The 12,283-nt window shown below is 43.0% G+C and overlaps 1 long non-coding RNA gene across 2 annotated transcripts in view; it reads left to right on the plus strand.

The window, feature by feature from the left end:
* Positions 1 to 1,488: 1,488 nt before the first annotated feature.
* Positions 1,489 to 12,283, plus strand: part of LOC308577018 — a 219,816-nt gene continuing 209,021 nt past the window's right edge. The window contains exon 1 of one of the 2 annotated variants that reach the window (XR_014003339.1): positions 1,489 to 1,693. This is a non-coding gene — a long non-coding RNA (uncharacterized lncRNA). The remainder of the gene's footprint in view (positions 1,694 to 12,283) is intronic. The other variant, XR_014003340.1, reaches the window with a different exon arrangement.

A 12,283-nucleotide genomic window follows, 5' to 3' on the forward strand; every position in this document is an offset into this window, starting at 1 on the left:
TGCTTTGCTTCTCAGTATTTTCTGGTTGGCCTCTGTTATTCTCTCCTACCAATAGGGAATCTATGTAAGGACTCTATATGGGCTCTTAGATACCCCATAAGGGAAAAGGGCAATTTTTGTTTACAACACTACTCAGAGAAGACGTGTCTGAATGTCCAGTAAGCAGGACCTGCCAGTGGTTATTGGCAGCTCCAGGGCTGCAGCTTAAATGCTTCCACAAGGTCATGGGAAAGTGTCTGGGCTTAGCATACCAAGCCAGCTTGTTTATTAATATTATCAAACAGCAAGCAAGGGGGGGAGGAACCACTTAAAATTCTTCTTTGCTGGGGAAAGGCACCAACCTTGTCCTTTTAATGCAACGAAGTGCTAGTTTCCATGCTGTGGCATTAAAAGCAAAGGGCACAATGCTAACCATGTCTACTCAGAAGTAAGCCCTACTGAATTCAGTGGGGCTTACTCCCAAGTAAGTGGCTTTAGGATTGCAGCCTGTGGGTGCAGCTGCTTCCTGACATTTAAAGAAGAAACCTCCTTCGCTCACACGCTGCTAAATACTCACAGCTTGCCTGACAGACAGCGTTTAGCAAGTAAGCTGGGAAAACTTTAATCTTATCATTTCGTTAATTATGGGCTGGATCAGTGAATACACCTAATGGAAAGGAGGGGAAGAGAAAGTTTTTGTAAAACATCTCTTTTTTTATGAAAAAGAAGTCTCCTTCACATTTTTCTTCAGCAAAGGAGCTGGTTGCATTGCCCATTTGTTGGGAATCTGCCACCAAAACTAATTGCACTTCCCAGAGGACATGTTATGTTGTTATGCTATGTTATGTTATGTTATGTTATGTTATGTTATGTTATGTTGTTATGTTATGTTATGTTATGTTATGTTATGTTATGTTATGTTGTTATGTTATGTTATGTTGTTATGTTGTTTTGACCTTTAAAGCCCTTCACGGCCTAGGACCCTCGTACCTATGGGACCGCCTCTCCCGGTATGCCCCATGGAGGACCTTAAGGTCCATATATAGCAACACCCTAGAGGTCCCAGGCCCTAAGGAAGTCAGATTAGCCTCAACCAGAGCCAGGGCCTTTTCAACACTGGCTCCAGCCTGGTGGAAAGCTCTGTCTCATGAGACCAGAGCCCTGCAGGATCTGATTTCTTTCCGCAGGGCCTGTAAGACAGAGTTGTTCCGCCTGGCCTTTGGCTTGGAGCCAATTTGATTCTCTCCCCCTCTTTCTTTTTTCTTTCTTCTCCTGTGATGAGGCAGCATTTTAATATTTTAATGTTTCAATATTTTAATGTTGTATTTTAATCTTGTTTTTAAGTTGTATTCATTCAATTTGTTATTATTATTGCTTGTTAGCCACCCTGAGCCCATCCTTGGCTGGGAGGGCGGGGTAATAATAATAATAATAATAATAATAATAATAATAATAATAATAATAATAATATGTGGGGTGTTATGTGGACCCCCTGAATTCTAGGTAGCCTGCAGCTGAAGTACTAACAGATGAGGCTCGTTGCCTTTTAAAAAAAAGGTCAGAGGTTTTGTGCCTGTTACCAGTGGCATGACAGACATGGACAGATGCCTCTTTGCCCAGGACTGCAGGGCTAAGGAAGCTTCCCCTGTGGGTTTTATCCAAATCATGCTGCTCTGAAAGTCACAGGGGCCCTATCCATGCAGAAAGCAATGTGGTAAGATTCTATGGGATTTTGATATTTGGAAGTGCTTCTGAGAGCTGCCCAGGAGATTGTCATTTTTTGGAGACTTCTAGCATGTCTTTACGGAAAAGTAATCTAGAGAAGAATTGATGCTTTTGAATTATGGTGCTGGAGGAGACTCTTGAGAGTCCCATGGACTGCAAGAAGATCAAACGTATCCATTCTTAAGGAAATCAGCCCCGAGTGCTCACTGGAAGGGCAGATCCTGAAGCTGAGGCTCCAATACTTTGGCCACCTCATGAGAAGAGAAGACTCCCTGGAAAAGACCCTGATGTTGGGATGAGGCATCTGATCAAGGCTTGTATTTTAAAATGAGCTTTAAAAATATATTTGCAAATGTTTGTATGTTTCATGCCAGACATAAAGCAGCTGGCTGAGTACTCTGGCAGTTGTTTATCTTCTTGATCAAGGGCCCCCCTGATCTATAGCAGTACCTTAAAGTTGTAAAAGGAAATTACAGGCTGGGAGCAAAAGGTCATACTGACCATACAAATTACAGAATACAATCAAGCTGCAAAAACACAATTAAGAGTTGGTAAATAGTGAGATTTACAGAAAATAATACTAGGTGCCTCCCATTAGACTTGAGCCATATTTTCATAAGGTTAAAGGGCAAGAGCTAATAGGAACAGCAGCTGGCTTGAAAGGGGGGTGTAAATTTAAGGGGTTGCTTTTGGAAACTGTTTTTACTAAGTTCCTTTCCTTCTAAAAAGCTATATATGTTAATGTATGAAATATATTGGCTTCATGTAATTATGCAAAGGATTTAGAAAGTAAGAAATGTTAGATTCTTATGTTAGATTCATATTTCATTGATGGTGTGTGAGAAGGTGAACCCAAGATCTCTGTTTAAGATAAAAATTAAAACCATGAGCCATCTGTTTTAGCCATCTGTTTTGGAGTGAAGGGGTAATAGGGCAATAGGGCAAAGATGATCTGGTAATTAAGGTGCCTTGTTGAGGCAAATGTAAGATATATGGCTACTTGTCTGCCATTTATGGATAGAAGGAAATATAGCTCTTTGTCTCCCATAAAAGGTAATAGGAAATGGGTGTATCTTTTATGATTGGTTCTAGCAAACAGCCAATAGGAATTTCAACCAGGCTGATTGGACAGAGGCAGCCAAAGCAGGAGCAAGGGGGCTGGGCTGAGGAAATATAAGTGCTGGTCATTAGGGCTGGAGTGGGCAGAGCTTTGGTAACCATATACCACTGTATCTCTCATTTATTTGTCTGGCAAATAAATTATTATTTTAATTTCTCTATTGCTGCGTTGAATATTTCATTCCAGCTAAGTGTTAACCTCAAGCAGGGTGCTACAGGGAAAGATGGAGGGCACAAGGAGAAGGGGACGACAGAGGACGAGATGGTTGGACAGTGTTCTCGTAGCTACAAACATGAGCCTGACCAAACTGCGGGAGGCAGTGGAAGACAGGAGTGCCTGGCGTGCTCTGGTCCATGGGGTCACGAAGAGTCGGACACGACTAAACAACAATCTAGAGGGCCATGCCTTCCCATCAGATGTCAAGGAAACAGCTAACTGACTTTTAGATGTTATGGCTGGGGAATGGACTCTTTCACATTAGGCAACCCTAATTGTTTGAGGTGTGGTACCTTGCCTTGCCAGAAATAAATTTCTTCAGGAGATAAGGAAAGGGATAGCTCCCTGTATCATAACTAGGGGTGGGGGAATATGTCAAGTTTGGCTTTTCTCCATTTCTCCAACCTTAAGTTCAATTTTCCACATCATCACATGAAAATTCTACATCTTTTCAACGTGAGTTTCTCCTAATATTCACATTTTGCAAAGTAAGGTAAAGGTACCCCTGCCCATACGGGCCAGTCGTGTCCGACTCTGGGGTTGCACGCCCATCTCGCTTAAGAGGCCGGGGGCCAGCGCTGTCGAAAGACACTTCTGGGTCACGTGGCCAGCGTGACAAGCTGCATCTGCCGAGCCAGCGCAGCACACGGAAACGCCGTTTACCTTCCCACCAGAGCGGTACCTCTTTATCTACTTGCACTTTGAGGTGCTTTCGAACTGCTAGGTTGGCAGGGGAGCGCACCCCGCCGCGGGGATTCGAACCGCCGACCTGACGATCGGCAAGTCCTAGGCGCTGAGGTTTAACCCACAGCGCCACCCACGTCCCCCTTTTGCAAAGTAGTTACCCCTAATATAATGCATTTCTCTGTGTTATTTTCACTAATATACCTGTATGCCTTTGAATACACATCCTACCCTAGTAGCATTTTAGTGCATGTTACTTGACTGCGGAACGACCTTGCAAAATTCAGATGAGGCAAAATTGAAGGATGGCTGTGGCTTGGTTTGCATAATGTTTCAGAAAGCGGGAATTAAGTCAGTTCACCTTTAAATGTGAACTGAATTGAATTTCTCTTCCATTCATAATCGCAACACGTGGTAAGGTTTGTGAAGTGCTCAGTTCATGGTATTTGTACATGCAGGTAAGTTTGTCATTTCATTGAGGAATACCTCAACTTTAAATGGGTGAGGAGGCAAGATCTCTTCTACCACGCGTTTGGCTAGTACTTATATTTCAGGAAAACCACACAAAAAACAACAACACTGAACCCACTTATCTGGGACTTACCTGAACTCAATGGGACTTACTTCTGAGTAATGTATAGGATAATTCTATAGCACTCCCATCTGCTCAGTAACAATTAAGTAACAATTATACGCTTCAACCTGTATAAGGTAAAGGGTAAAGGGACCCCTGACCATTAGGTCCAGTCGTGGCCGACTCTGGGGTTGCGGAGCTCATCTCGCTTTATTGGCCGAGGGAGCCGGCGTACAGCTTCTGGGTCATGTGGCCAGCATGACTAAGCCACTTCTGGAGAACCAGAGCAGCACGCAGAAATGCTGTTTACCTTTCCGCCGGAGCGGTACCTATTTATCTACTTGCACTTTGACGTGCTTTCAAACTGCTAGGTTGGCAGGAGCAGGGACTGAACAACGGGAGCTCACCCCGTTGCGGGGATTTGAACCACCAACCTTCTGATTGGCAAGTCCTAGGCTCTGTGGTTTAACCCACAGCGCCACCCGCGTCCCTGTATACCAGACAGAATAATGCCCGCTTGTTTTACAGGTGCTGAAATGCTTAGGATCACGAGCATTGATCTTTGTTTCATCTTTCATTTCTCAGAAGTTTTCCCCCCTTAAAAATCTATAACTGCTGAATAAGCAGAAAGGCTGAGGAAGTTCATGGTGATGTGAACTTCCTTAAAAGTCACCAGAATTGTGTAATGTGTTTTAAAGCGATGGTGTGTTGCTTTCTGGGTGTTTAGAAAGCAGATGTCCTTAACAAGGCTGGGCATAGAACCCTGTTGCTCACATCTAAGGCATGGACATTGTTATGTATTGAAGTTCTCACCCTGGGCCAGCAGGGGGATACTGGAGATAGTTCAGGTCCACATATGCAAATAAGGGATCGAAAGTGACGTTCAGTGATTGGATAGTTACAGAAACAAACACTAGTACGAAAAGGGTTTTAGAAATAATTCAACAATTTGGCCAGGTGGCTGGATTTAAGTTGAATAAGCAAAAAACTAAAGTCTTAGGGAAAAACCTAACAGATATGGAAAAGGAGAAGTTTCAGGAGGAAACAGGTTTGACAGTGGCTAAGAAAGTCAAATACCTAGGGGTTTATTTAACACCTAAGAATGTTAATTTGTATAAGGACAATTATGAAAAATGTTGGTCAGAGATTAAAAAAGATCTAGAAATATGGTCAAATCTGAAACTGTCAATGTTAGGTCGAATTGCAGTAATTAAAATGAATGTATTGCCTAGAATGTTATTTTTGTTTCAGACCTTGCAGATTCTTGATAAGATGGAATGTTTTAAGAGGTGGCACAAAGACATTTCGAAATTTGTCTGGCAGGGCAAAAAGCCCCGAATTAAATTCAAAATACTGACTGACGCTAAAGAAAGAGGGGGTTTCGCCCTGCCGGACCTAAAATTGTACTATGAGGCAGCAGCGTTTTGCTGGCTGAAAGAATGGATGCTCCTCGAGAATACAGATATCTTGGATCTGGAAGGCTTCAATAATGCTTTTGGTTGGCATGCATATCTTTGGTATGACAAGGTTAACAGTACCTTTAAAAATCACATTGTTAGAAAAGCATTATTTAATGTCTGGATAAGATACAAAGACTTATTGGAAAATAAAACCCCTAGATGGGTGTCACCAGTGGAGGCTAAAGCAGTGAAGAAACTCAATATGGAGGTCGGATGGCCGAAGTATTGGGAAATTTTAGAACAGGATGGAGACAAGGTTAAACTACAAAGTCAGGAGAAATTGAAGCACAAAGTAGAAAATTGGTTTCAATATCGCCAAATAATGGAAATTTTTAAACAGGATAGGAAAATCGGTTTCCAAGTGGAGAAATCAAAACTAGAGACCGAATTGCTAGAACCCAATACTAAGAATTTATCTAGAATGTATAACTTGCTGTTGAAATGGAACACACAGGATGAAACAGTTAAATCTGCTATGATTAAGTGGGCGCAGGATGTTGGACACAACATTATGTCAGATGACTGGGAATGGTTATGGAACACCGGTATCAAATTTACGGCATGTAATGCCTTAAAGGAAAACATTATGAAAATGGTATACAGGTGGTACATGACCCCAGTCAAGCTGGCAAAAATCTATCATTTGCCCGATAATAAATGTTGGAAATGTAAAGAGACTGAAGGTACTTTTTACCACCTTTGGTGGACATGCCCGAAGATAAAGGCCTTCTGGGAAATGATCTATAATGAAATGAAAAAGGTACTTAAATGTACATTTTCCAAAAAACCAGAGGCCTTTCTCTTGGGCATTGTCGGCCAATTGGTGACAAAGAAAGATAGAAATTTCTTTATGTATGCCACAACAGCAGCAAGAATACTCATCGCAAAGTATTGGAAGACACAAGATTTACCTACTCTGGAAGAATGGCAGATGAAAGTGATGGACTATATGACACTGGCAGAGATGACAGGCAGAATCCGTGACCAACGTAAAGAGATGGTGGAAGAAGAATGGAAAAAATTTAAGAGCTATCTTAAGGACTACTACAAACTCAACGAATGTTAAAATGTTGTGGTTGCTAGAAGTAACAGGGTACAGGGATACAAGGTTAGATAATAAAGGAGGACTAAGATGACAGAGATTAGAAAGTAACAACTGGGAGTTGCTAGTTCAAATATGGACACTGGGATGCAGAGAGGGGGGGTATGGGGAAGTCCAAGAAAAGAGGTTTATGAAAATATCTTTGAAAGCATTTTGTATGTTTGTTTTGTTTTGTGTTTGTTTGTTCTTTTTAAAAAAATGCTGTAAAACCAATAAAAATTTATTAAAAAAAAAAAAGAAAGTTGTTACAGCTACGTTGTACTGGAGCTCTATATAAGCAGGCTGGCTGAACCCTTCAGTTCAGTTCTGTTCTGACCTGTGAATAAACAAGAGCTGTTTAGAGAATCGCTGTGTCGTCTGATATGTTCACCCACAACTTAACAGACGCCTCTACACCCTCTTTGCCCCCACAGTGGCCAAGCAGACGCATCTCCAAAGCCCACAAGCAGGCGTCTTCCTCTGTTGCTCCACAGTGACTTGTATTTCTGGCTGCAGTTTCCGTTCAAGCTGGAATAAAGTACACTGGGAGAAAAAAGAAAGGCGATCTAATCTCGCATAACTCCAGAAGCCCAGAGGGGAGTGAAGCCCAGACAGATAAACACAGGTGACTGGCCTTAGCAAATCTTTCTAGAGAGCAAATTCAAAGGAGAGAAAGGCGACTGGGGATTAGCTGATGGCTGTGCAGATGGTGCCATGAGAGGGAGAGTTTTTGCATTCATGGAGCGGCACAGGGCTTCCTGCCACGAGAAGCGATTGTTTGGATTAGACAGTCTGTCTCCATTTCAGCAGATGGGCCTCCAAACCTCCAGGGTTCTGAATGGGCAAGTATTGTGAGGTAGATTTGAAGTGGAAGGCAGAAAGAAGGGAAGCTTCTCTGTGTTAACTCATCGTCCAGGGAACTGCTGTCAACATTGCATACAAGAGGAAGGAACTGAAGGCAAACTGTCAATGAAAAAGAAGAACTGAAATATTATATGGAAAGGACTAGGAAGGCTGGTTTTTCTGCTGCATGCAGGAAACGGGAAACCCCACACAAACACTTGCTAACACATGTCCAGATGACTTGTTGCCAATTAGCTCAGTTCAACTGGAACTCTGCACATATCCTGTGATTTGGGGAGTCCCTTGCCATGGACAGATCTGCAGGTGTGAAATATAATCAGAGTCAAGAGTGGATTTCATGCTCTTTATTCAGCTCATAGTGGTGAGGAGGAATGAATGTCCCCTCAAAGTATCTGCTTTATAGACATTATTTACACAATGGGCTGCACGTGATTGGCTAATTCTGGAATTCTCCTGTAGGCCAATCAGGTTGTGGATTCACTTCCATCTGGAGCCGGATTGGGTGGCTCCTGCAGACCAATCATACTGCTGCATTGTTCTAGGACCAATCAGACTGCTGCATTCTGAATCCTATTGTTCTAGGACCAATCATAGTGCTGCATTTTGGATCCTATTGTTCTAGGACCAATCAGACTGCTGCATTTTGGATCCTATTCAACTCAGTACATAACAAGGTGGAAGTGCTGAACTGATGTCTTGCCTCGGTAATGAACTGGATGAGAGCCAACAAACGGATGCTCAGTCCAGAAAAGACTAAGGCCCTGTCAGTTGGTCGTTTCCTCGATCGGAAGGATGGAAGCTTGCCTGCTCTTGATGGGATTGCAATCCCTCCAAAGGAGTGGGGACATAGCCTGGGGGTCCATTGCTGACTTGAGACTTGAGACTCAGGTGGCCTCAGTGGCCCGGAGTGCCTTCCATCAGCTTCATCTGGTGGCCCAGCTGCTCCGCGATCGGGACAGGGACAGACTAACTTCTGTTGTCTATGCTCTGGTAACTCTAGGTTAGATTACTGCAGTGCATTATACATAGGGCTGCCTCTGAAGACGCTTCAGAAACTTCAGCTAGTACAGAATTCGGCAGCCAGGCTGCTCACCTGGGCAAGCTGGTTTGAGCATACAGCATGAAATATACTCAGAGCGGCGTAGTGATTTCATGCTCTTAATTGCAGCTCGTAAAACAGTGAATGAATCCCCCCCCCCAACCCTCAGGCTTTATATACATTATTTACACAACGAGTTCCGTCTGATTGGCTGATTCTGCTTCCCTCCTGGAGCCTGAATGGTTGTTGCATTCTAGGATCCTACCTGCCTATTGTTCTAGGATCCAAGCTTAGTACATAACACTGTACTAACCCAAGCCCAACTTCACGGGCTACCAATTCGTTTGCAGGTGCAATTCAAAGCGCTGGTTTTGACCTGTAAAGCCTTAAATGGCTCAGGACCACAATAGCTCAAGGACCACCTCTTTCCATATGAACCTACCCAGACCCTGAGATCATCATCTGAGGCCCTTCTTTATGTGCCTTCTCTGTGAGAAGTTTGGAGGGTGGCAACACAGAAGGGGGCCTTTTCTGTGGTGGCTCCCCATTTGTGTGATGTTCTCCCCAGGGAGGCTAGCCTGACGCCTTCATTCCATATCTGAAGGTGCCAGGTGTTTCTCCCAGGCCTTTGGCTAATATAACCATCTGTGGCCTTTTAAACTGGGGAGTGGGGTAGTTTTATTATTTTTGTTACTATGCTGTGTGTTTTTATATTGTGAACTGCCTTGTGATCCTCAGACAAATGGCGATATAGAAATTTAATTAATTAATAATAAAAGAGTGCTGTCTGTAAGCAAATTTGTTCAGCCAGGTCAGTCTGTTTGCTCAATCGCTGTCCCCTGCGCTTCTGATTTATGGAGACCCACATGATCCACTAAAGAAAGAGAGAAAATGTTATGTACTGAGTTGAATAGGATTCAGAATGCAGCAGTCTGATTGGCCCTAGAACAATAGGATTCAGAATGCAGCAGTCTGATTGGTCCTAGAACAATAGGGTCCAGAATGCAGCAGTCTGATTGGTCCGCAGGAACCACCCAATCCAGCTCTAGGTGGAAGTGAATCTGCAACCTGATTGGCCTGCAGGAGAATCCCGGAATTAGCCAACCACGTGGGGCCCATTGTATAAATAATGTATATAAAGCAGACATTATGGGGGAACTTCCATTCCTCCTCACCACTATGAGCTGAATAAAGAGCATGAAATCCACTCTCAACTCTGAGTATATTTCAGAAAAGTACGCGTCTAAGACAGAAACTGATTTGAAGGAGTGGAAAACATTTACTGAGCTATTATTTCAATGCACAAAATAACTCCTCCAGCCCCAGCCCTCTTAGTTTTCGCTGCTGCTGACTCTTCTGCCCAGGTCCTCATCTGGATGAAACAGAACTTCTTTTTGCTTCTACAGACCAACATTTGCGGGTTCTGCATAGCCCATGTGTTTGTGGGAAGACAAACAAAGGATCCTAAGGGTATTTACAAAAGGGGTGGGTGGGCGTTTTCCTTTGTGTGTTTCCTAATAGGATGGTGGGCTCTTCACTGTGCAAAAAATGCCACACTCCATTTTATAAGGAGGCGCTCTCTAACCATCTTGTTTTCAGGAGGGATTCTGCCTTAACTAATGAACTGCAAAGAGAGGGGGGGAAATTGCTTCTCCCTCTTAATTTGTTGTGCTGACTGTAAAGTTCAATTACATTAATGGTTTGCAGTGTTTCTGAGATCTGAAGTACTCCAGCTAATTAATCACCCTGGAGTTATATTGTGCACAGTGCAATGAAACACTTAATACGTTGATGAGACCCAACATAGTCTTTTGCACTTGGCGGAAAGAATGTGGTGAGATGAATGGATCAGGGGAGGGGATCTCAAAATCTCTCTGCCTTTGAGGAGTGGTAAAAAAAATAGTGAGATAATAAGGACGATTATGGCAGGGAATTCTGTATCTGTATTGTGATTTAGAGTGCTCCAAGTACTTTTGCATATGTTTTCTTTTGCAGAATTGCCTTACCCCAAAAGAGCACACTCAATTGCATCAATTTGCAAAACTGGCACTGTTTCAGGTGCACAAAATGTAGGCTTGAGCTTTTTCTGGCAAAGTTGTTGAGCTTTTTTTGTCAAAATCTCCACAAACAATTGAAGTTTTCCCCTATTTCTTAGGGAAATCACCCCAAAAATCAACACTTCCTATACTGGCTGCCATATGCCTGGGTTTCCCCACACATTTTTGCTGCTTTTCAGAAATTCTGCCGGAATGCCATTTTTGACACCTACGTCTGGGAAATTCCGGACACAGGGCAGCCCTAACATAATGCTTGTTCCTTACTTGTAAGAAATTAGTATTTTAGTCTGGCAGCAACTACCCTTTGGAACTCCCTACCTGTTGACACCAGGCAGGTGCCTTCGCTGCACTTTGCTGTTCCAGACATGTGGAAGTTGCATGTGTGTTATTTCTTTTTAGCTACTGTTGATTGTAATAATCTTTTGTTGTTATCAATTGTTGTTATCAATAATTTCAATGTTTTGTTTCCTATTTTTGTAAATCGTTAGGTGGTTACAATCTAGCAATATGTTGTTGTTGTTTAGTCGTTTAGTCGTGTCCGATTCTTCATGACCCCATGGACCACAGCACACCATGCACTCCTGTCTTCCACTGCCTCCCCCAGTTTGGTCAAACTCATGCTGGTAGCTTCGAGAACACTGTCCAACCATCTTGTTCTCTGTTGTCCCCTTCTCCTTGTGCCCTCAAAGTTTCCCAACATCAGGGTCTTTTCCAGGGAGTCTTCTCTTCTCATGAGGTGGCCAAAGTATTGGAGCCTCAGCTTCAGGATCTGTCCTTCCAGTGAACACTCAGGGCTGATTTCCTTCAGAATGGAAAGGTTGGATCTTCTTGCAGTCCATGGGACTCTCAAGAGTCTCCTCCAGCACCACAATTCAAAAGCATCAATTCTTCGGCGATCGGCCTTCTTTATGGTCCAGCTCTCACTTCCATACATCACTACTGGCTACCGATATGTACATTTTGATAAATAAAAACAAAACTTCACAACCTCGCAAAGCAGATTGGGATTATTATCTGCATGCTGAAGCTGGTGGGGCTGAGTCGCAACAGATTTCCTGAAAGTGCATAAAGAATTGAAGGCAGAAGCAAGACGGGGGGGGGGGGGGTTCCTGTCTCAGTGGGTGTTCATTCTGCACTGGACCATAAATGGAAGGAAGTCCTGCCACATTCAGTGGGGCTTAGTCCTAGTTAAGCGCGCAAAGAACTGCAGCCTTAGTCACCGTGCTACACTATGGCTGCGTGTGACGGGTATAACGATAAACCATAGTTTGTTGTGAGAAGCTTAGCCTCCCTTGGGGTTTGTATGTGGAAATCTCTCTTTTTAAAAAAATATTTATTAAAGTTTCAGAAAAGATTACAAAAAAAAAGAAAAAAAAGAAAAAAGAAAATACAAAATACAAAATACAGAAAAGTAAAAACAGTTAAAAACAAATAAATCTTTCCATGTCTTGTCTTTCATTTACTTGTTTCCCTGACCTCCTCAC

This window comes from Podarcis bocagei (genome assembly GCF_964188305.1).
Source record: "Podarcis bocagei genome assembly, chromosome: 17".
Lineage (NCBI taxonomy): Eukaryota > Metazoa > Chordata > Lepidosauria > Squamata > Lacertidae > Podarcis > Podarcis bocagei.